The 26,068-nt window shown below is 40.3% G+C and overlaps 1 protein-coding gene and 1 pseudogene across 2 annotated transcripts in view; both read right to left on the bottom strand.

Annotated features, from left to right (window-relative positions):
* The window catches only part of MGMT (O-6-methylguanine-DNA methyltransferase), a 301,096-nt gene that overhangs the window by 186,282 nt on the left and 88,746 nt on the right, over positions 1-26,068 (bottom strand). The window lies entirely within an intron of this gene.
* LOC132573323 (COP9 signalosome complex subunit 6-like) lies at positions 15,331-16,253 on the bottom strand (annotated as a pseudogene).

The following is a 26,068-nucleotide window of genomic DNA, read 5'->3' on the forward strand; positions in this document are numbered from 1 at the left end:
ATTTTGAGTTTGCTAAATTGTGCTTGCAACTATAATACCTCACAGATATTTAGCAGACAGGATCTTCAGAATGGCAAGTCTTATTCATACTTCTAATGAATTTTGAATCTCTGAATGAGTGATAGTCACAAATAAAAGTGAGAAACCAGACATTACAGGTTTAGTTCTTAAGTATAACCTGACAATCTCCAAAAGCCATACTTCTCATACAAAAGTACTCCAAAATCTGATTAACACAAAATAATTCCACAATAATACACTTATATAGTGCACTTTACATTATTAAATTATAGTGCACTTTACATTATTAAAAAGAAATAGTGACATCATAAAACTCTATGCATTGAAAGTATATCTAGAACGAAACAGAACCAATATGTTTAATTATTTTTTTAAAAAACTAGTTAATTAGCACCAAAAGATAAATCATTTAAGAACTGTTTTTAATGGAGAACTGTTTACAGCCTTAGCTATAGAACTATCAGTAGCATTCTTAACTTAAGGAATGACAAATACCGGAAAACCTCTACAATTTGGCTTCCGTATCTCTGAATTGGTATTTCAGTGACAGATGTTTGTTGCGGCAAAAACCTCTGTCAGAACAAAATTAGGTGATCTATCATTTTAAGATATGGTCTTCATATACTGTTTACTCGAAGATATCACTTGCCTCAAGCCAATTTTGACCAAGAACATTTTGTGATATGGAAGTGATTTGTATATCATCATTTTTGTGATAAATGTAGCTCTTGAACACAAAATAACCTACCATTCCACAGTATTACAGTTAAAACTTCTGCACCAGTAAATCTGTACTACTGCTTTTATTACTACTAACATACTGTATCTAGACTCCAATGTATTTTCTCTTTTTTTATTTGCTCAATAGCTATCCACATTTGCCTGGCTTTAGAGTAGAGAACCCCTTTTTTACCTCTGAATCTATCCTTAGACTTCAGATTTCTCTGATTGCAGAAACATAATCTCCAACTCATAAGCATACATTCCTTCCCATCCATTCAGTTCAGGAAAACAAAGTTTGAGCACATGAGGCAATGGATAAGAGGTAAAAATATGCTTCTCAAAATTGTTCCTTTGCCTTGACCTCAAATTTCAGGTTCAGCAGAATGAATAAACTGACAGGGGACCTGGCCATGTGAGAGAGCTGAGTAAGTAAAACAGTTAAATTTACTTGCTGGGAATCACAGCCAGATATAGAAGAATAGAAAATGTTGTTAGTGAGTAACAAACATAAGGCCCTATTCAACCTTAGACAGTTTACACAACAGTCCTACTGAGCCCAACTTGCTGTCACTTAAACTCAAACACAATAAAAGAGAATAGGCTGTGTCACTTGATTTTTGGAATGCAGCACCAAGTGGTGTTGTCTGAGCTTCTGCCTATGGTTTAGGACTGCAATCGTCTACAGGAATAATTAAAGTTGAAAGGCTGAGCCAGAATATCATAGAAAATCTCCTTATACCTGTTGTGTTGTTTACAATGCACTGCATAATAGGAGATATTGTTTATGGCCTGAAAGATACAAATACATAACCTCTCAAAGACAGGAATCTTGGGACATTTGAAGGTGGATGGTAGTAAAAACTAGTCTCAGTTTGCTTTAATAATGCTACAAGAAAGAGAAATGCAAAGAAATGCAGGGGAATTTCATGTTCCTTTCCCCACTGTCTTTCCTTTTTCTGAAAGCCCCTATAGCCTCTATCCTTTTCCTACTTCCTTGTTTCCTTCCCACCTGCCAGCTAACCTACCTTTATCTGCCTCATTTTAGCTTTCCCATCTTCCCTCTCCCTCACAGCCTCTACCTTGGAGTCTGCCCCAGTTCTATAATGCCAGCCCAGCCACTAGGCTCAGCTGCACATTGGGGAATCTGCAAGGACCCACAAGGAGCACCTTACTTCCCCCCATGTGTCCCTTCCCACACTATCTCCTGTTGACAGCATCTATATCCTCAACTTTGTCAACTTTTCCTGCTCCCTCCCTCTTATCTATCCATCAACCAACCTACTTACCTTTTGTCTGCTCCCTCATCTTATTTATTTACCTCATTTGTGATTCACTTTTCTCGCCAATGGAGATCCCCCCTAAAAAAAGCTGCTTCCATCCTCCTCTCCTCAATTTTATCCTCACAACAACACTTTGAGGTGGGATAGGCTGAGAATGTGTGACTGGCCCAAGGTCACCCAGTGAACTTTCATGACGGAGTGGTAATCTGGGCCATGATCTCCCAGATCCTCATATGAAACTCTAACTACTACATCACATGGCTTTTGTGTGATGGCTTATGTTGAACAGTATCAGTCAGTCCTGGGTGTTTCATGCAAGTTAGGTAGTATCAAGCTGCTCAGTAGATGCTGGGCACTGAAGAGTCCTCCATCAAAGGTCCAAATAGACATGAAAAGGGTCCTTACTCCTCCCTCTGCTTTTTAATGACAGAAACCAAGGCTTGAAAGCTGGCAGCTTACTCCTGTGAGTCCCTAGCAACGGCCACTGAGGGCCTTTATTCCTTAAAGCTACAGGCAATTTAATCCAAAGGGTAGAACTCTGTGTGTTAATTCAAAAACAGTAATAAGATTTTCTCTACATCTGCTATACTTTCTGATTTATAGCGGATTGGATCGAAAAATTCTCTTATGCTAAGTGAGCTTTCTCCAAGGAAGAAAGGAATAATTACTTTGTTAGAAAAAGACTCGCACTTTGCTAAAGATAATCAAAGCAAAAAACAAAACAAAAAAAGAATACACCCATATAAATTAAACACATTCAATTGAACTTCAAATTTTGAATCTACTGAGTCGATACAAACTTTTGCCAGTGACTTCATTACCCATGCATTTATGCATTGTTACATAAGACATGTACGTAAATGTGTGTATTCAGAAATGTATATTTTGTTGTCTTCCCTTTAGTTTTGAGATGTATATCATATATAACCTTTTTCTCTCCACCCCCTCTTGGGGAGATCCCCCCACCCCTGATGTGATGCATTGACTGAATAAGAGCACTTTAAAGACGCCATCAGGGTTTGTAATTTTTTACTGTAACTGATTATATATATACATTACTGTATATATATATACTGTAACTGATTATAAATACAACATTAAAAATACAACAAAAATACAACATTAAAAAAGATATATTTTTACTAAATATAATACTGTATATATATAATCAGTTACAGTAAAAATATATCTTTTTTAATTTATTTTTGTTGTATTTTTAAAATGTATTTTTTAATGTTTTAACATGACATGGTAATCTGAGTGCTGTTGAGTTGTCTGTTTATAGAATGTTTTTATTGTATTTTATTGTTTTATCATATGTTGTACTCCGCCCTGAGTCCTATGGGGAATGAGCGGAATAGAAATATACTAAAATAAATATATACATTGTCCTGAGCCTGGGATAGGGCGATTCATCAAATGATGATAATGATGATAATTACTATTATTATTATTTACTTGTACTGGAAAGCCGTCTTAGCATGATGCATTAGAATATTTTTAAGTATTTAACATGGTCAAGAGTGAGGACACAGAAAAGGCCCTTTTCTGGTCACCAATTTCAACCTCTGAAAAGCTGAAATTTTGTAAGGGTTTACCTTTTCCAAAGGTTGCTATACTGTCCCATACAGAACTGAACTTTTGCTATTGACTTCAAGAGGTGCAGAATCGCTACCTAAATTTCCAGAGCACTTTGATTAGAAAACAACTAAGCCATTTCTCACCAAGCAACATTTTGATTACACTTTAAATTACTAATAATAAACTATCACTATTTCATATTTTTCTAAAATGTACTTGTTCCTTCCTTTTTGTCTTCTCTCTTCTTTGTTAAACTTCTAAGGTATAGCTTTTAATACTGACTTTTAACTTATCCTGCTCGCTTTAACTCCACGAATATGATTACTTGTATATCAGAAAACACAAAAGCATCAGGAAGACAAAAATATCAATTTGTGAGTAATAAGAAACTTTATCCTTTAAAAAAAATGTTTTGGTGGTGCTGACTCGTATAGATCACAAAATGAACCAAAGTATGTTGACTGAAAATTCATAAAGAAATGGCTTTCTGAATCTTTCAGTAACCTGGTTAAACCAGCGTTACTGCTACCGTGCTCCCACAGATTACCAACCAGCTGTCAGATTATGATCCATCACCAGTGACTCTGATTGTACCTGGTTTGTAATATGAAATTAGTCTAGGTCATAACCAACACTTCCTCTAAGCTGTGGAGTCTTATGAGCAAAAGTTCTACGTTGTGAGCTACTGGCATTAAAGTTGGGAGCAAGCAATTTGGCTACTGCAAAATTACTTTGCTCTGGGACCATCCTTCTTGAGCTAAGACAAAAAAGTGTGAGCCCAAGGCAAAAAACTGTGAGCTAGCTCACACTAACTCATCTTAGAGGAAACACTGTTAATAACCAAGATCACTGGGTGAACTGGGGCTCTCTCTCCACCTAACTACTTCAAAGGGATAGTACAACAATAAATTGTGGAGAAGAAGCTACAGTTTTACTCACCACCCACCAGGCGGCACTGCAACTTCCCCAGGCTTTTTCATAGTTCACTGGATATTAAATATATCACTTTTTAGAAATACATCAAATGTCAGTATTTTACATGGTTACCATGTAATTCTGGGTTATCTATCGGTTTTATGGAAGAAAAGAAGGGCTCCTACAGACACTGGAACTAGAAAAGACACACTGTATTAATGGAAAGCACAGAAAAGCTTCTGATGTTTTTCTTTCCCCAGCAAGATTTCGTAACATACTCCACAGAATGCAACATCACAATTTCAAGACTCAAACCATTGTTAAAATATTTTGTTAGGGTTCATTTTCCATGATAAATTATTGCAAAAATATTCCATCTGCTTTCAAATTTTGTTAAAAGGCACATATTATACAGCTCATTACAAATATTACTAACTCTTAGACAATGACTCTAATGTGTATAATGTGGCTAATGAAGTAGAAATCTTAAACTAATCATTTACATGCATTTCATACAGTATTTCTAGCGGAAGAAGTTTATAATCATAAACAAGTGCAATCACTTATGTTAAGCAACCCATGGACCTAGTCAATGTAGCACAACAGCCATTATGCAAAATTATGACATTAAGGAAAAAATAATCACAACTATTGCAGACTTAGCAATTTGCACTGTTTACTTGTTACACTGAGAAACTGATAACTTTCAAGAAGCAAAGCTTAATGGTTGAGATCCCTTAGTCCCCTTTGTTGTTCTGAATTAGATCTGACAGCAGTAATGTAGGCAAAGGCATTACCGTAATGGACACTCGTACAATATTGAACTTTAATGGGCATCATGGTGAACATAAACTGTCAGAAGCAGTCACAATAAAGATGTTCAGCTTATTAATGTGACAGTGGAATTACACTTAATAATTTATATAATTTGGACTGAACTCTCAACTTTCTAAAGGTAAAGAAAACAAAAACAATAGTGATAGTTGACACTCAGTAAATAGATTAGAGGATGGTTAGATTGGAAGTCATTACTTAAGATTACACAGCAAAGCTTTGTTAAATGCAGCATCCAGTAAACATATGTAAAATAGCATTTCTAAAATCATCTACAGCTTCCACAATACTTGAATAATTAAGTTGACAGTTATGAAAAATATTAAAAAAATGCTTTGTTCTTAACTTGGTATACTTGAAATTGCCGAAGTAAATTGCTATAATGTTAAAGAAAAATATATTCTGCATTCTGCCAATTAACCCTTGATTTTTAATATATACAAATAATTAAACACCACTTCCCGAAACATTATATTGTAAGGTTCACCAGTATTGGTCAAGAATATCCTATGCTCTCCCTATCAGGATGATTAATGAAGGCACCTTTTTCACAGAATGTCACACTCTGCCTTTTTAACAACTGACCTTTCATGGAATACTACTGAACTCATAATTCCACTTTTGTTCAGTTTCTTATTAGTGGAGTTAAAATTAATACTTATGGGAATGATGGCTAAGGTAATGCACAGTAAATCTTATAGCACATCAGCCCTCCATGCAGACTATCCAAGAAAAAGTACCTGCATTTGTCCATTTCAATAGAATAAGCATTCTACTAAAACTCTGTGTCCTTTCAAAAGACAAATTAGGTCAATATCCAGCCCCTGTTGAAGTTTAGAGCTGTAAAAAACTTTCAGTTTGAAAGTGCTAATGAAATAGTTAATCCCTAACTGCGTACAATTTTTTTAAAAAAACTTGACTGATCCTTGGGACCATTTATAGCATGTATATAGAATACAATAACATCTAGGCAGTCTGGCAAAGCTAAACCTACCTGCTTTCGAGTAAATGCTACGGAATGAACTACCCTCAGTCACTGGTGACTCAATTTATCCTTCAAAGGGGACTGCTGAAAACAGTCATCCTATTAATAGCTGTAGCAGAAGCATCTAAGTTTCCACAGAACTAGTTAAGCCATCCTTTTAATAAAAGATTTTAAGGCCATAATTGCTGGTTTACAAGATAAAGCTATGTCACTCAACTCCTGGACAGTTATGAATCAAGCCTCTCCCCCATCCCCAGTCCCACTGCAGCTTGTATGCTTGATGAGTTGTTGCATGTACAAGGTTTGTCCTTAATACACTAGGCTTCCAAAGACAGCTGCCTTTGGTGGAGCATATGCATAACATGTGATGGGCAGCAATGCTCCTCACCCACTATGCCTATTTGAAACTGGCACATAATTTTTAAAAACCACTGTGCTCTAACCTGTTTATGTCATTTTCATTACAACATCCATCAAAAACTGCACATCTAACATATGCATGTGATTTTTAAAAACCTATAATAAGGAAAATGCAATGAGATATAATTTCTAATTATCAGTTGAGTTTTAAATGATTTAGATGATGATTTGCAATTTCACAACATTGTTCTATATAATCACAGGATCAGAGAAGTAATTTTAAATTTAGTCTGTAAAGGTTCTAAAAGTTTAGAATGTATAGATTTTTAGGTTTTTAAATTTTTATTGACATTTTATTCTAGATACTTTTAGGATTGTATGACCTCTTATCGCAGTATGGAATGAGGTACTGGATGTTGCTTTGTGTTTTCTCTTCGTTCCCTTTTATTTTATTGTTGTATTTGGTTGGTTGCTATGGCAATATTTTGCTAATGCAATAAAGATATTGTATTGTATAATATGCATATTCATTGATATCTCACTGTATCCTATCAAAAAATAGTTATTTTTTTTCTCTCATCTGATTTTGTGAGCATGTTACAATGCCTAGCCTATTCTTTCCCCAAGTTGAAGCAGCTACCTACCACAGTACTGCCAGTAGGGCCTCTCCTCTGTTTTACTGCTGCTGTGATGGAGGCTGCTTTTTCTGCATGCCTTACTAACCCCCCCCCCCCATATACTGCCACCCCTTAACATGATCATACATACTCATATCACCTTGCAACTTCCTGGTCTCAAGTCCTAAAAACACCCCTTTCACTTGTCCAAGCTTACTACAAAGAAGGGCATGGAGAGATATTATCCGAGCAGCTGGCAATGCGGAGGTACCATACTGCCACAAAGGTTGCAGAAATAACAGGGCTCAGAAAGAATTCCAAAGATCAAAGATGGAAGTGGAAAATATGTTACTTCAGAAGGTCCACGGTCCAAGATACTCACAAAAATGCCATGGACATATGTATAGCAAAGGTCTCAAGAAGAGGAAAGATAAACATGCTTATATTATATTGTCAAAAGCAAGAAGTTATTAGAGTATTTTGAGAGAAAGTTTTATGATGATTCCTTGAGTCCTTAATTAGATGCCTTTTAAAGTGAAGTATTCTAAGGACATGACCACTGTATTGCACCGATTTACATTGCCTAATTCTCTGTAACTAGCTTTCAAAAATACAAGGATTTCAAAGTAATCTTTTTAAAAAAATGATAGTAACTTCTAAAAACAAAGGCCCACTCACTTGACTCTAAAAACTTCTCCAAGGTAAAAATACTGATTAGGATGTTTACAACTGTCTAGTCCAGGGGTGGCCAACAGTAGCTCTCCAGATATTTTTTGCCTACAATTCCCATCAGCCCCGGCCAGATGGCTAGGGCTGATGGGAGTTGTAAGCAGAAAACATCTGGAGAGCTACCGTTGGCCATCCCTGGTCTAGTCCATTCTAAAATGCAGTACACTGAAACTAAGAAGAGCTACAAGTTTCTTTCTGTATTTAGCTTTATATAGTCTTATTGTTTCTTACTTTCTGCATTACTATCCAAAGGAAAGTGGGTTTTTTGCATGACTTCAAAATTCAGGATTCTGTACATTTCAGAATATGCACTCTGCCAGTTGTCATTGCTGTTTCTGCCCACTGCCATATACATCCACAAGAAAGACTATTTCAAGAAAGATAGGGAAACAAGATTTTGAAAGACACGCTGTCATAATCCAGAAGATAACCTCCATTTCACACTGAGAGATAAATCTTAAAACCCAGAGGATATCTGCATAAATGAAGAGCAGCTAAACAACTTTTGAGAACTACTAGCAATATTTCCTAACACAAAGAGAACATATGTGACCCACAAGAGTTGACAGAAGACCCAACCATGACCAAATGAAATTGAAACTTACAACCTGAGACTGGGCTCCACAAACAACTGGATAAAATGGATCAAGCTGAATAAGATTATTGCAAAGATGTTAAAACGCGTATGAAAAATATTTTTTTTCCAGACACTGTTTTCACAAAGCAAGTTGCCCCCCCCCCCCCCAAGTCGGAATAAAGAGACGGACTCAATTAGATTGGTGAAACTATGGGCCACTTTATTAAATAACACAGCAATGGCAGGGGCAACCGAACTGCGGCCAGATCAGGGCCAAGGGTCTCCTCAGACTGCTCCCCTGCCTTTTTCAGCGGGCGAGAGACCTGGCCCCCCAGTCGGAGCTGTGTGCCACAGCTCCCGCCAGGGAGGCCCAGCAGGGAGGCTCGCACCGGAGGGTCCAGACACCAGACGCGAGTCTCAGCGAAAGGCACCCATCCAATCGAGTCACCAGGACATTCTGCATTCACACACCTCGGGCCACACCCAAAGGTTGATCCTGCCAGACCCCAAACACCCCAAAAGGGAGGGGGGTGGAGGACGTTTCAGGGGCTGCTTAGGAGCCTTAGGGGCAGGCTGCTTTCCCTTAGACTTTCCACTACCTTTACACCCTGACATGCTCGCTACAGAGCCCAGCACAAATCAAAATTAAAGGGAGAATGAACTGCTGTAAAGCAGCTAACGACACTAACGACACTAAGCCAAAACCCACCAAACCCTTCAATTTTCTTAACAGAAAAAAGGGTGGGGGGGAGGGCCAAGGCCTACCTTTAAAATGGCCACTAAACCTTAAAATGGCCGCCGCCTCCAAACACTCCCAAAATGGCCGCCCAAGAGCACAGTGTGACTAAGAAGAAGTGAGCCCAAAATGGCCACCAAGCACCAGGGGAAGGAAGGCACGACCACCCCAGTGCCTATAAAAAATGGCCGCCTCTAAAAATGTCCAACCCACCCTGACCGCCGCCTCAGCCCTGCTCTAATGGCCACCCCAAACCACGGGCCACCAAAAACAATGACCTGCCCCCGACAAAGAAGTGCTGGCGACCAGGGCCCTTATAAAAGAAAGTCTCCCACCGCCCAAATGACGCTCCCCTGCCAACTAAAAATATGGGGCAAAGCAAAATCTAGAGGGCACGTATGCAAAGACAGCCCTCACATAACACAGGGCCAAGTGACCAACTAAAGGCAAACCACATCCCACGACGCTCCAAGCTTCCTGCCGCAGCGATCTACCGACGCACCGGCCTCCCAGCCTAATCCCCTCTCCCGCTCAAACAAAGAGCGTGCTAGCACGCTCCCTACAGCCCGAGCACAAAGAGAGGAATGACGTGACGGGGTGTGAAGGCTTCAGTATAAGCGCTGAAGCCCCGCCCCCTCCAGACGTGCCTGCAAGCGCGCCGAAGAGTCCGCTCTCCCTCCGGGGGAGGGCAAAATCTCCACTGCAGCCACACCGCAACGCGGCAGGCTGCAGGAGGCTCCGTTAACTAAAAACTGGGTAATGGGAGGAATCCCTGTATTGAAATCAGAGTCCAAGAGGACTTGATAAACCAAAATATTGTCATAGAAGTCCCTCTTGAGGAAATCTGACAACTCTTGATTTACAGGAACTATGCACTGTTAGCTGTCCAGTTATAACAGCAAGCCAGTTTTTGGTGAATCCAAAGAGGGACAGAATCTTTTTATCTGAACATTCTCCTTACAGAAAAAAATAAAAAGGCATCAAAGCAATGTGTCCTTTAAAAAATTTACAAAATTAAACAAAATTAAAATTGCAACACAAGAAACAATTATGGACATGCATGGTTACATCAGAGCAATCTCTCAATGTCATTTCAGGCTATCTCCCTCTGAAAAAGAGTATCTTTTTCTAAGTTGTTTTGACTTCCAACCTGGTGAAACAACTTCTAGCAGCAAGATCAGTTCTCACAAAAAAGGCATTCTGACTCTAACATTACACAGATATCTGTTCCTCAAAAATGCAGGCACAGTTCACCACGCTGAATCAAGCTGAAGGCTAAAGTTTGTCTGTCAGAGGTCAGCCTGAAAATTGTTCAAGGCCTAGATAGGCTAACTAACAGTATCAGATCTCAACATTTTAGTACACATACATTCTATCCAAGATTTGAAATTTACAGTTTTAGGGGAAAGCTGTACATAGTTAGACATATAAGTTGGACTTTAGGAAAGCAAATTTTAACAAACTTAAAAGTTATGCTGGGTAGAATCCCATGGCCAGAAATACTTAAGAAGAAGGGAGTTCAATAGGGCCTTAAGAATTTCTTAAAAGCAAAATATTGAAGGCACATTCACAAATGATTCCTCTGAGAAGAAAAAATTGGAGCAGCATAAAGAAGCCAAGGTGGCTCCATAAACAGCTTTCTAAGGACTTGAGAAATAAAAAAGATTAATTTAGGAAATGGAAGGAGGACCTTATAACTAAGGATGAATATAAACAAATAAGCAGTGCTTGTAGAAAGAAAAGTTAGGAAAGCGAAAGCTTAGTATGAGCTTAGGCTAGTGAGAGATGCTAAAGCAACAAAGTACATTCAAAGTAAGAAAAAGAGCAAGGACACAGTAAGTCCATTGCAGGGACAGGTAAGTGAAACTAATAAGTGATAAAGAGAGGTCAGAACTGCTCAATTCCTACTTTTCTTCAGTCTTCTATTGAGAGGGGAAAGGTGCTCAATGTGGCAAAAACAGAACATAGGATGAGGGAAGGGAGTTGCAGCCTAGGATCGACTTTAGGGTACTACATAATACCCAATTTCTTTAAATGAAACTATGTCCTCAGGGCCAGATGAACTGCATCCATGGGTACTAAAAGAACATGTGGACATAATTTCTGAGCCTCTGAACATTATTTTTTAGGATTTTTGGAGAACAGGTGAGGTGCCAGAAGACTAGAGGCAGGCAAATATTGTTCCCATCTTCAAAGAAGGGGGAAAAGGAGGATATGGGTAACTACCATCAGCTTGATGTCTATACCTGGAAAAGTTTTAGAACAAATCATCAGTCAGTCCTTGAGCATTTAGGAAGGATCGCTGGGATTACTAACAGCCAGCATACATACATTTCTCAAGAACAAGTCATGTCAGACTAACCTTATCTTTTTTGGGGGTGGGGGGTGGCGAGAGAAAGTTACTTTCTTGGAGGAACAAGAGAATGCTGTAGACATTGTTTATTTTGATTTCAGTAAGGCTTTTGGTAAGGTTCCACATAATATTCTTGTTGACAAATTGGTAAAATATGGTTTGGATCCTGCTATTGTTAGGTAGATATGTAACTGGTTGACAAATCACACCCAAAGAGCGTTTGTTAATGGTTCCTTATCCTCTTGGAGAAAAGTGACAAATGAAGTGCCTCAAGGATCTGTCCTGGGACCTATTTTATTTAATATCTTCATAAATGATTTGGATGTAGGAATTGAGGAAATGCTTATTAAATCTGAAGATTAAATTGGGAGGTGTAGGAAATACAGAAGAAGTCAGGATACAGGATGATCTTGACTGGCTGGAAAACTGGGCTAAAACAAATAACATTAATTTTAATGGGGATAAATTTAAAGTTCTGCATTTAGGTAGGAAAAATCCAATGCATAATTACAGGATGGAGGAGATTTGCCTAGGCAGAAGTTTGTGCAAAAAAGATACAGGGGTCTTAGTGGACCATGAATCAGCAGTGTGATGTGGTAGCTAAAAAGGACAATATGACTTTGGGCTGTATCAGCAGAATATAGTATCCAGATCTCACAAAGTGATGGTACAACTTTACTCTGCTTTGGTTAGACTTCACCTAGAGTATTGTGTTCAGCATCCTTTAAGAAGGATACAGACAAGCTGGAATGTGTCCAGAGGAGGGCAATGAAGATGGTGAGAGGGGTTTAGAGACAAAGTCCTACGAGGAAAGGTGAAAGGAGCTGGGTATGTTTAGCCTGTAGAGGAGAAGACTAAGAGGTGATATGATCACCATCTTCAAGTGCTTGAAGCGCTGTTATACAGAGGATCGTGAATTGTTTTCTGTGGCCCCCAGAAGGTCAGACCAGAACCAACAGGTTGAAATTAAATCAGAAGAGTGGGTTTTTTTTACTAAATATTAGGAAGAATTTCCTGACAGAGCAGTTCCTCAGTGGAATAGGCTTCCTTAGGAGGTGGTGGGCTCTCCTTCCTTGGAGATTTTTACTTGACTTGTCAGTAATTCAGTATGGTCAACCATGATGTGTTGACCTGCCATCTTGCCAATGCAGGGATAAGAGGGGTTTGCCTTACAGTGGCTAGTCTCCTTTCTCCAAGATCAAGGACAGAGGGTGGTGCTTGGAAGGAAATTGTCTCAGTGACACCCACTAGAATGTGGTGTCCTGCAGGAGCAATTCTCTGCCTTGAGTTCAATTGAGAAAGGCGGACTATAAACAACATAAATAAACAAAATAATAAAGACTGTATTCGAAATAGTAACAGCAGAAGTTGTAATATTTTCTCCTGGTTGAATTAAACTGCAGACAGAAAGGTAATTTTAGAATAATGAACCGTGCTGGGAGAAACAGCAGCAGTTCACACCAAGTCAATGAATCATTCTGCCAAAAAGAAAAGTTATAAGTGCATGTTAACTACATAAAGCATATGAGAAAATATGTAGAAGTACTATAAAGTTTGCCCTGCCCCTCCCCAAGGTTATTAAAATATCTAGGGAAAGCTGACAAAGCAAGGGCCACACAGCAGTTTACTATATCACTATTCATTCAGCTGCTATACTAGTGAAAGTTTCTTTGACATTGTCAAGGATTTCACTCTGTTAAAAACAGTACACCAGAATTAAACCTCATTGTGTAGAGGACAAAAGCATCCATTCCACAGTCTTAAAATTACAGTGGAAGAATATAAGGTTACTTGACTGTAACAGTTGCTCAGCTAATAGGAAGCATACCTATTAACAAAATTCAAGTCTGGATCTTTTATTTTCATTCAAGAAATTCCCAAATCTGCTATTGTCTCCTCTATGGGAAAGTCATATTGGTTGCATTGTATGTATGTAAGCATTTTGAGTATTTGTGTATCTCAACATGGACATTTTAGCATTACAGCTATTACTGATATTACTGTAAGTTGGCTGATTTTTCCCCTCACTAAAATACTTGTGATTTTACCATATACTTCTTCCACACTTACATTTAAGGCTTCCACTTTATCAAAACACACACACACCAAAATCCTTGGTTACCATTTCCAAGACTCACTATGCAGACCAGGCACATTATTGTTTTATACCTCAGTCAGAGGGTTTCAGGAGCAAGAGGTTTTGGACAGAAGCCTGTTCTTCCTTACATTTAGGTTACTCTAGCATGAAGCTGGAAAAAAACTGGAAGTGACACCATTCAAATAGGCATGTCCCCATGTCCATATATGGTAACAGATCCAATATGGTGCAACATTTGAGAGAATATAGACCAGTACAGGCAATCTATATATATATATATGAGAGAGAGAGAGAGGAAGGGAGGGAGGGGGAGAGGGAGAGAGAATGAATCAGCAAAGGTGGAGGGAATGGGATGGCTGCTAATACAGATTCCTGCTTCCAGCAGCTAAGGACTCTATTATTGAATGGACATTGTTTTAGTGACATTGCAGCATTTTAATTTTTAATCCTGGTCAGTTGGCTTCAAGGCTACTGGCTGAAATAATGTAATGGGGATGGGGTGAGAGAAAACACCATGTAAACTTTCTCAATTCCCAGAAAGTAAAGAAGATATATATTGGATTTGGGCAGTATTTTTAATGGGTAGAGCCAGGGCTGGCCCAAGACTTTCTGCCACCTGAAGCAAGGCTAACTGATAATGTCACCAAGCCACATGGGGGGCACCCAATTGAGCGCCACAGAAGGCTGGTGCCCTAGGCAATCGCCTAGTTTGCCTAGTGGTAGAGCCAGCACTGGGTAGAACCCACTTTCATAATGAGATAACGTTTTCATGTGCATTTTTGAACACTAAGGTGGCACTAGATGAAGCCACCAGAAATTTCCATTTCTACCAACATACCTCATAGTTGTCAACCTGGGACTCTATGGAGAAATAGATTTCAAATGTTTCGGATATTTTATACATACCTACTTCAGTATGCACAATATAAACTGTACAAATATCCAACATCTACTTTATCATCCTCAATTACAGCAGTTGAGAGAGATGATGTGTGTATACAAGTATATAATTTGTGTTCTATATGATAATAGTATGGAATTCTTGCTATAGATGCAGCATTGCTGGTTTATCATCAACTTAATTTCCAAACATTGCATCATGTCACAAACTATAAATTGTGCAGTATTTTTAATTAGCTCTCTCTCTCTTTATTTGGCAGCCATCAAGCTGAATTTTCCCCAATTGATTTTGTTGCTAATAAACCTGCCAGATCTGTCAATCAGTTCTTGTACTGTTGTCATTGATGCTTATACTATTTTTGCTAATTAAAAATCTATCTTTTCACATATTGTTCTTTAATAAGGAGTCAAGATATAAAACTAGTAGATGAGGATCATTAAATGTAAATAGCAAGTGACAATGTAGTGTTGGAGATGAATGATTTGCAAGGCCAATACACCCCTAGGGTAAATGAAACCACCTTCAACTCTTCTTCCTCTAGAAAACAATACTAGTAACATTTTGGAGTTCTCCCCCCCCCCCCCCATTAAAACTGCTTTATTTGGGAATGCTGGCACACCTCAGAAAAAGAGGCCCCGCATTCATCAATCGATGCCCTGGCGGTCATAGAGGATGCTGAATTTGTTCACAAACTGGTTCATGGTGTTGCAGGTCTTGGTGATGATGCCCAGATATGTCATGAGGCCCACGTCATTGCATTGACCATAGAAGTCTGTCTTGAATTTGTCTGTGCTCAGCACAGGCAGGCAATGGCACAGGCCTCCCACAAGATCTCATGGTTGAAAGGTATTTCACCTATCTCGATCACTTTGACATATTCTAGGATGAGTCTGACATGGCTGTGAAGCATCTTTAAAGTGCTGTGCTCGGCAATGAGGTGCTCGGCCACTATGGAGTTCTCGCAATTGCCTGTTGCAGTCAACTGGGCCATGTGGTCCACCCCAATGCGCTCAGCCTCCTCTGTTGCCAGCATGTACGTCAGCTCAGCAAACAACAGGGTTGCCTCTCTTGATGATGTCAATCACAGACTCAAAGACACTGACTGGCAGATCTGTGTGCTTGTGCACATGAATGTCGGACTAGTCTGGGGGGCCCCCTGTGGTGTACCAGCCGAGGAACTCCAGGTCCTTGAACACCTGCTTAAACTGCTCCTTCTTGGTGTAATAATACTCCTTGTCCATCACCACGTTCTCCTCCACCGTGTGCGAGAACAGCTTGAAGGAGTACATCACCTCAAAGTTGTGCCACTCCTGCCGCCTGATCAGCGCCCCGATCACTTGGACAGAGAGGCCCTCCTAGGAGCGCATGCGGATCCAGTGGTCACTGATGTTGAGGACAAGAGAGTGAAGTGCCACCGACATGCTGCTCGTTACACCCAAGCCATCACCGCCGCTACCCCCGACCTGGCCGTGTCCACCTGCATGCTGGCTCCACCATTGCTGCTGCTGCTCCTGCCTCTGCCACCACTCACAGTGGCTGCCATCTTGCTTCATTTTTGAGGTCTTGATTCTTGGCAAAAGCATATATGATGCCCCCAGTTCACTTCTCTTCCCCAGGGGCAAGATTTTGCCTCCATTTTTCTTTCCCTTTTGTGACTGAGCCACCCTGGGCATCTGTTTTCTTCTTTTCTGCAGAATTCTGGCTGTCCCATCCTGTCACAGCACAATATTTTGGCTGTTTGCTCAGCCCAGGAACCTGAGGGAAAGCATGGGAGCCTCCATTAACTTAAAAAAATTAATTCAGCCCCTACCTGCAGCTGTACTCTGCCATGCTACAGGAGGGCCAACTTTGTCTCCTAAGAAGGAGGAAGAGCAGGGCTGCAAATGCAGCCAAGTTCCTGTAAGGGGCAGAGCCATAGTTGATTAGCTGGCTTTGCCCTCTCCCTCTCAGTCTTGCCTCATGCTCAGTCCATCCTCCCACCATTGTTTGTTGTGAGGCTTTAGCTGGTTGCCAAAGTTCAGTGGGGACCAGGTAGGAATTTTTCACCCTTTCCTGATTGGCTGGTTGGAGAGGGTGTTTTTGCCTACCCTACACTATGGCTCAGTCAACTGTGGAATTGGCTGAGGTGGTGTCATTGAATAGGCTGGTCACTTTATGTTGGACAGTATTCTGGTTGTTATTGGATCTTGCAGTTAGGTGAACACCATGAAGCTGCCCCATTTGGACTGAGGGGTCTTGCAGTATCATCCCTAAGGCTGTGCGGGGGAGGGGGGGAACACAGACTGCCTTCAGGATGGCCGAGATAGATCTCCACATAAGCTGTGTAGTGTTATTTTTGGAAGGGGGGATCTCTAGGGCTTATCCCAAGCACTGTGCCAGCCTTCTGGGAGTTGGCTCAGTTCCGAGGCAAGGTGTCTGGCCCACTGTGTGGCAATGGAACGGTCTAGGAATGACTCCTGGCCTTGACTGTGTCACCAGTTAATCTTTGCCCTTGTCACTAGGGTTTTAAATAAAGTAGCCCTTAGTTTATCCAACTTATTGTTGTCCGTTTCTTTATTCCAACTTGGGGGGGGGGGGGAAATGGCACAGAGAAGTTTTTATATTCCAAATTAACAAAATATTTTATTCAACATAGAGTATCAGATTTAATCAGGGGTAAATTTTCTGTGGTAACTCAATACAGATAACTCTGAAGTAAAATCAGTACATACATAGACTTTAATTTTTATGTATCAAGCTAATGAGAACTTCTTAAGCTATTCACTGTTACTCAAATCTTTATGTTGAGAGGCTTTAATTGCAGTGTTTTACCAAACACTCTAGTACACTTTCTTTGAGTATTATCTAACTCTTTTGGTTTTCAGAAGGATGATACACTACTTCCAGTATCCAAACCCCTTCTTTTTGAAACACCAGTACTTGTCTTGAGTTTTAACAGAGTCTTAAGGTTCTAGAGGCAGTTTCTAACCACACCAGGTCAGGAACTCTGCACTCTTCAGAGCTAACTTCTTGTTTGACTAGATAGGGAAATTCTCCTCTCACTAAAAGATCTATCCCCTTTCTTTGGTCTGAATGGGAGTCTTTGCCTACCTCCCTAACTTCTTTGTCAATACTCCCCCAGTTCTCCTGTCTGTGTTAAAACTGCTCTCAGTCAGGGCTGAATTCCGAAACTGTCAGTATTTGACTCTTCCCAGCTAGGGCTGAAATCAGACTGAATTCTCCTCAGCATCCAGTTCTGATGTATTTTTCTGCTCAGCTGATGCCAACCAATAAGACTGCTTAAAGTAGCCTGTCACTCAATGCTCTCTGGCTGTGTGAAGAATTAACCCTTCACAGTCCTTTATCTGTTCACACAGCACTTCTAAGCTTTTAAAAGTGCAGTCCATCACAGCATACAATAATGGGAAAATGAAATCTCAACATCTTACTTTCAGGGGAAGAAAGACAGCTTAGACAGGCTCCTAGAAACAAGACTATTCTTCAAGATCCGCACTCTGTCAATTGGCTGAATAGAACCAAAGAAACAGAGGATGCTACAGACGAAGAACACAGTAAGAAAAGAAAGTGGATTATTGTGTGCAGATGGTTCCACAACAGAATCTACTGCAGTCAAGAACAGCTAGACAAGTAGTATTTAGAGACCATAGTTTTAAAAATATTTTTAAAAGATAAAACAAGTTGTCATCAAAAACATGCTTACCAAAAGATAAAACAAACTGTTAACCTTAAGTTGGAATGTAATCCAGTTATTAACCAAATTAGTTTTGACTATGGAATTGTTTGTCATGTTGTATGCAAGCATCCTTAAATGTTTCTATAGTGCAAGCAAATCAAGCACTTCTACAGGAAGACGGTAGAAACAAGAATCACCTCCTTCCTCCTGATGAAAAAGGATGTTGCTGCTGTTTAAAGGTAAAGGTAGTCCCCTGTGCAAGCACCAGTTGTCTTTGGCTCTGGGGTGACGTTGCTTTCACAATGTTTTCACGGCAGACTTTTTACGGGGTGGTTTGCCATTGCCTTCCCCAGTCTTCTACGCTTTCCCCCCCAGCAAGCTGGGTACTCATTTTACCAACCTCAGAATGATGGAAGGCTGAGTCAACCTGGAGCCGGCTACCTGAACCAGCTTTTGCTGGGATCAAACTCAGATCGTGAGCAGAGCACTCCGACTGCAGTACTGCAGCTTTATCACTCTTTTACATCTGCTGTTTACAGATGAGCCAAAGGAATTACCTGGCCTGCCATATAAATGTTAAATTGAGCTGCTCCCTAGGAAGACTTCAGTACCCAGGTTATAATAAGAAGTACCCAGGTTAAATTTTTCCAATTTGCAAGCCTTGTTGTTGACTGCATTTCCTTCAGCTGAAATGGATTCCTTTCCAAACAGGAAATTTACACCTGCCCTAAGACTCAAAGACCTCTGTCTTTAAACCGATGTCAAGAGGAAAAGGGCTTCCCATTTCAAACCAGATGAGAGTCATCCCAGCAAGCAAGTGGGGTAATACTTCCCATTATCCAAATCCTAACAGAATAATTCCATTGCATAGAACCTGCATCTTAAATTTTCTAAGACACGTTTCAAATTTACATTCAGTGTAAGACAGGCTCAAGAATGAGATAAGAGAAAGTTACATTTCAATGAAGAACAACATTGTCCAATACCTTGCTAAATAATAGAAGTATCTATTCTTTGCAGGTGATAAAAGTGATGGCAGATCCTAATTTTGGAAAGCAATGTATGTGTGAGCCTTTGAACATAAATGCTGCAATGATACATTTTTACTGTAGAAAAACAGTGCCAACCTAACAAAGAAAAAAGTCCTTGACCAAAATATCCGAGGATATTAAACTGAGACGTAATCTACTGATGCAAATCATTACATCTATTTGCATTTGCTTACTGAACCCTAACACAGAAATTAAACTACATAGAGTGGGGGAAAAGAGAGCCGGTTGTGCATGGTTAAAAGGAGACATCTTGGAGGATCCAAGCTCTTTCATTAATTTCCCCACTTCCCCTCATTAACAAGTAAAATGTTTTTACTGCTTGAAAAGTTTTAATAAATAGGAAAATGCAGGGCAGCCGACATAAGTTTTTTAATGCAATATACAAAAGCTTTTAATATTTTTACATACATTAATGGAAAAGCTAAATTTTATAAGATTTCTTGTGTGAAGGAAATGAATACTACACGTACAATTATACATCTCTCAAATTTTTTAACTCTTCCATTTCATGAGATATATCAATTAACAGTCAACCGGATGAACATATAAGAACTGGTCTATTGCATATAAAAAGCGGCCATATTTTACCAAATGTTATTTGTTTTTAAGAAAGAAGCAATTAAGAGCTTGGCTAGCTGGCTACAAGAAGCTCAAGTTCAAAGTCACTGTCAGCCATTAATTTCATTGTGACAAACAAAAGGAACCATAAAACACTTTGTACAGAAAATGCTCAAGAAGTTCTTAAGCAAAGACAACACTCAGTTTATGAGTTCTTCTAATAAAATTTGGAATATGTCAAATACTAATTAGTCAATGACTAATCAGAAGTACTGAAGAATAATGTGTTATTTTGGATAAAACATGACAACTCCTTTGAATTTGCTCTACCGGTACCAGGCTCTGGGCAATCAAACAGAAATACAAACATTAGTCAATAAATTACAGATTAAATTAAAATACAGTTTACAAACCTCGATGGTGTCTTTTGTAAAGTACTACAACTCCTGCATTCCGGATGCTGCATCAGGGGGCAGGGGACCCCAATCCCCCACTGGAAGGAAGAGAGAGATGCCAGTTTGGCAAACATTGCTGTCCTCAAGCCAAAGCCCATTGGAACATCTCTGCTTCACAGGCCCTGCGAAAATAAGGTAGTAATGCCTGGACCCACCAGTAGCATTTCCTCAGAGGCCATTGCGGTCCTCCTGTCACTCCCTCCCTCCTTCCTTCAGCCTCATCCCAGAACAAATGAGGACTAGCCCAATGAAGAAGCTGCTAGGTTACTTGGTTCTGTAAGTAAAGGGGGAGGCCTCATCTGAATATAACACCATAGAGCCCACCCCCCAAAGCAGTTATTTTCCCCAGGGGGAGAGAGATCTGTTGTCTGGAGTTCAGTTTTGATACCAGGAGATCTTCAGTTTCTACCTAGAGGTTGGCTGCCCTAGGCCTGGCTGCTTGCTACTGTTCAGCAGGAGTCCCCCATGACAATCAGTGTGGATAGGAGTTTGTGTTTCATATAAGGAATTACCAGAGCCAGGTTCTTGCTGTGGAAACTGGCTGGATGATTTTGGATCAGTCACAGACTTCCAACCTAACCTAACCTATCTCACAGAGTTGCTATGCAAATCAAAAGAACATAAGAGAAGCCATGCTGGATCAGGCCAATAGCCCATCCAGTCCAACCCTCTGTGTCACACAGTGGCCAAAAAACAAAACAAAACCCAAGTGCCATCAGGTTCACAAGTGGGCCCTTCCACTTTGCCCCCCCCCCCAAGCACCAAGAATACAGAGCATCACTGCCTCAAAAGGGGAAGAGGGAGAATGATGTAAGCTGCTTTTGGTCCCCACTATGGAAAAAGACTGTCCTTTTCTTAAGTAGAGGCTGCAGGGAAGGGGAAGGAGATGGAAAGCTGAAGTCAGATCACTTCCCCTACATAAAATGGCCACCTTGAGGAGCATACTCTATGGTTATACCATAACACAACCAAGCCAGGCCAAAAAAAAAAAAAATCATGCCACAAGCTCACACTGATAATAAATGCTGCAAGGCTGAATACAACAGGAAAAGGCTGCAATAACGCACTAAAAACAAAAGGAACATTGACCTGCAGTGTCTGTGTGACCATCGTTATACTCTTCCACACCTCCCATAATTATTCTTCCTTATCTCCATTCTGGGCCTCTTTCAGGGCTTTGAGCCACCACAGAAAAGGGGACACACACACACACAAGGAGGGGAGCTGGCATCTGTTTCAGCTACAGAGTTGGTGGGAAGACAGCAAGAGTGGGGGAGTGAGTGAATGCCAAGGGTTAGGAGTGGATGGGAAGATAGCAAGGATGGAGGGGAAGTGAATGTCACAGGTGGGGGAGTAGTGGAGTGTCAAGGATGTGGGGATAGTTGAGAGGAAGAGGTGGATGGGGGGTGGCAGGTGGAGGGGGTGGGGTGTGTGGAAGACACCAAGGGTGGGGGGGCAGTGAATGCCTTCACTAGGGTGGGAAGACACCAAGCAGGAGGCACACATGCAGAGCCTCTTACTAGAGCCCATATTTTTCCCCCACAATGGGCCTTATTCCTAGTGTTATATAATTATCAAGACTTGGTATCTAAAATAGACCAGAATCCTTCCGGTTTTCTATGTGCAGGAAGTCTTTTCTATATGAGAATATAGAATATAGGTGCATGGGGGGGGGGGGCAGTGGGAGGGCTTCTAGTGCCCCGGACACTGATGGACCTCCTGGTGGCACCTGGTTTTTTGGCCACTGTTGTGACACAGAGTGTTGGACTGGATGGCCATTGGCCTGATCCAATATGGCTTCTCTTTTGTTCTTAATATGCAACTCAATCAATTCAAAAATCTACCATGAACTATTTGTGAAAACTAAACCATAAAGACACTATGACACCCAGTTTTACTGCCACACTTCTATTTTAAGAATATTTTTTATTTTATAGATACACAAAACAAATAACAGACAAAACAAACAAAAGCAAAGGCAAAAAACAAACAGTTAGATTCATTGTCAACACTGGGGGTTCTACACCACAGGCAGAGCCCTGCTCCTGATTTTGAGTGGAGAGGAGAGGCATGGCAGTGAGTTGCTTGAGCTTGGTTCTGAGTGCACTTGCTGCCATTGCCACCTCCCGACTTTGCTCAGCCTTCCCAGGTACCGGGAGGGCTAAGTGTAGTTGTGGCTGCAGCAGGTACACTCAGCATGGCTCCCACTCACCCGGCATGCTTATATCCAGTATAGAATGATGCCATTTTAGTATGGTAATATTTCGACAAAAAGGAACTCAAAAACACTTTTCTAAAGAGCCTACAGTTTCAGGATGAAAAGTATTTGACAGAAAGGTTTGTTCTGGATTTATAGAAATTTTCTCTTTCTGTGTGTTATATACGCATATAACATAATTCAACATCTGTAAATACCATACAACCTAGTCAATGTACAGACCAGTGTAAGTAGATATGGGAGTCTGAGAGGCTGAATATCTGCTAGATGGAAAGCCTCAAAAAGGAATGCAAAACTTTCAGGTTATGACATTATGCTGAGGTTTTTTTTTTGTTACCTCCAGCAAAAAGTTAAGGGGTTTTTCCTCCTCTGATCAGCTAAGCTATAAGTATAAACAATCCTGTAGTTATCACCTGAAAAGCCATCAGAAGAAAAACTTGCCCAGTTTATTTTTAATAAAAGGAGGATCACAGTATATAATAACTCTTCCTGCCATATCCATTGAATCTGCTGAAACAGAGATTGATGTCTGGATATTTGTAACGGGGAAGTAATATTTCTCTAATACACTTTTTTTTCTTGTATCCAGTTGCATTTTGAGAAAGTAGTAGACCACCAGTGACAAATCTACCACTCAGAATCTGCATTTTAAAATCAAAACCCATTTGTAAAAAAAGAAGAAAATGGACATAATGAAAGTAGACTCATTTGAAATGTGGTGCTGGAGGAGAGTTTTATGGATAGTATGGACCACCAAAAAGACAACAACAACAACAACAAAAAGGGTTCTAGATCAAATGAAGCCTGAACATTCCCTAATGCTAAATGACTAAACCCAGGCTATAGTACTTTGGTCACATTATGAGAAGACACTGGAAAAGACAATAATGCTAGTAAAAGTTGAAGACAGCAGGAAAAGAGGAAGATCCAACATGAGCTGAACTGACTCAATAAAGGAAACCATGGCCCTGAGTTGGAAGAAAGTCACAGCCCTCAGACCTGACTGAGCGAGGCTGTTAATGATAGGACATTTTGAGGGTCACTAATTCAAAGGGTTACCATAAGCTGAAGCACATTGATACCACTTAATATACACACAAAGAGATAAAATTAAAATTAAATATCAAACACTAGAAAATTTGACGCATGCAGTTTCAGCGAATTACATAGCACTGCTACACATTCCTCATCTTCAGTACTTACTCTACACAAGCATTTCAATTTCTCAAGTCAAGGAGATTTAAATAAGGGGAACAAGTAAGCATGAAAAACAATTTTAACTAATTTTTTTATAAACTTCTTTCCCCCAAATGATCTTCTTTTTTGTCCCCAGAAAACACTGAACAAAATATTACCTCATACAACAAATACCCTATTCCAGTGATTATTATCAAATATATCTAATTCTCAACGAGGCCCCATTCATAAAAACTTAAATCCAGCGTTTGGGGCCATGAACAGACAAGATAGATCTTCCCACAAACTTAAGAAAAGCCCCCAGTTTCTAGAAAAACCTTTAAAGGGGGGGGAGGAGTTTAAAACCCTCCAAATAAGAGAAGCTGTGCCTATCGCAATCATAACAATATTGCTAACTTTCAAGCCTTGGTTTCACAGTAAAAGGGGCAAGGCTTTTTGGCCTTTGGAGGAGGACAAATCATCAGGTAGCCAGCAATCATCAGGCTACCTGACTTGCATGACACCCAGGTTGGGCTATTAGCTCCTGTTCATCCACCACACAAAAGAATATTACTCAAAGGAGCTCAGAACAGTATTTATCTGATCAACTGTACAACTGGTTTTCAACTACTGAGTCACATGAAGACCAGACATGGACCAACTTAACAGCACTATCTCCTTTATTCTTGCTGGGTTTTATTTTTAGATTTCCAAAAGGAAGAGAAAATGGTTTTCAGAGTGCGTATGTGAGAGAGAGATTTAAAAAAGAAAATGTAGATGAAAGGAAGAATGGCAAGAGAAGACAGTAAGGCCTACTATATAAAGAAATATTAAGAAGGCCCAACATTGTAAACTCGAGTTAATCATGATTCCTAGTCCGAAAAGTTTGTCCATGAATCTCCACATGTAACAGTCTCCCAAAATGCCACACAGTGAACCAAAATTTGAGCTCTCTATCTACCTCAACAAGACATTCTGTGCTCATTGGTCCCACCTCTTTTACTATGTGCATAAAGATATCAATGTTTGCTCCAGTTGTAGGAGGTTTAACTGATGTTCATTCATGAGTGCTGAAGACTCCCTCGTGTCATGAACAAGGAGACTTGAAGTGAGAGCTTTCTAAATGCTTTCTACTGCAACCAGCTAGGGAGGGTAAGATGACTTTCTGGAAGAAAGCACAGGATAAGAAGATTTAAAAGTAATAACATGGATTCCATCAGGAGGAGGCATTGCTAGACTTATAATCCCTTGGTCATTAAAATACTCCACAAACAGAAAATTCTGCTCTGCTACTGACTGGCTGAAATGAAAACTGATTATCAGGACAAAGAAGCACACAACCTTCAATGCAAGTCTAAAGATTATTTAAATGAGAAAACAAAATAATCACAATCTGTAAACAATCCATATAAATATTTCTGTGGTGTATTTTTTTCAAATTATATTTCACATTTTCTTAATTACTGAAATATACATCTACATCAGGGTTTCCCAAACTTTTTTTTTCAATGGCCCAGTTATTTTTACACTTCTCCTTCGTGGCCAACTTAAAATTTGGGGGTGGAGTCAAGAGACTTTGGGGGTGGAGCCAGAAGACAGGAATTATGTCATTTCCTGTGGTGTCAAGTGATGTCACTTTCAGGGCACTCCTCCAAATCTGCCTCTTCTTCTGAAGTAACTTCATTTTCAGAAAAATCTCTCTGGGCATTTTCGCACTGACCTTCTAGTGGCGCGACCACCCTCTTCACACTGGAGGATCTGCCCGGATTTCGCACAAGAAGCGCCGGCGCACCCAAAAGAGCCGGCGACTTCCATCGCGAAACCCGCTCAAACGGAAACCGCCAAGAAGCAGGAAAACGTTTGAGCGGGTTTCGCGACGGAAGTCGCCGGCTCTTTTGGGTGCGCCGGCGCTTCTTGTGCGAAATCCGGGCAGATCCTCCGGTGTGAAGAGGGTGGTCGCGCCACTAGAAGGTCAGTGCGAAAACGCCCTCTGAAACTCCTGCTGAGCCAAAACAGGGGTGGGAAGTGGGCGGTCCTATCTTTCCACTCCCACACCTGCATGCACCTATCTGTTTGTGTGTTCTTCTCCAGCTTGCAAGCACTCCTAATGCCCATGTTCAATTGCCTGCACCACCTACACATCCCTTCCTCAACAACACTGGCCAGTGTATGCAGTTGGGAGTGCTGTTGCCATTGCCATCAGGAATGCCAGCACTGTGTACCACC

This window comes from Heteronotia binoei, chromosome 6 (assembly GCF_032191835.1).
Source record: "Heteronotia binoei isolate CCM8104 ecotype False Entrance Well chromosome 6, APGP_CSIRO_Hbin_v1, whole genome shotgun sequence".
In the NCBI taxonomy this organism is placed as follows: Eukaryota; Metazoa; Chordata; class Lepidosauria; order Squamata; family Gekkonidae; genus Heteronotia; species Heteronotia binoei.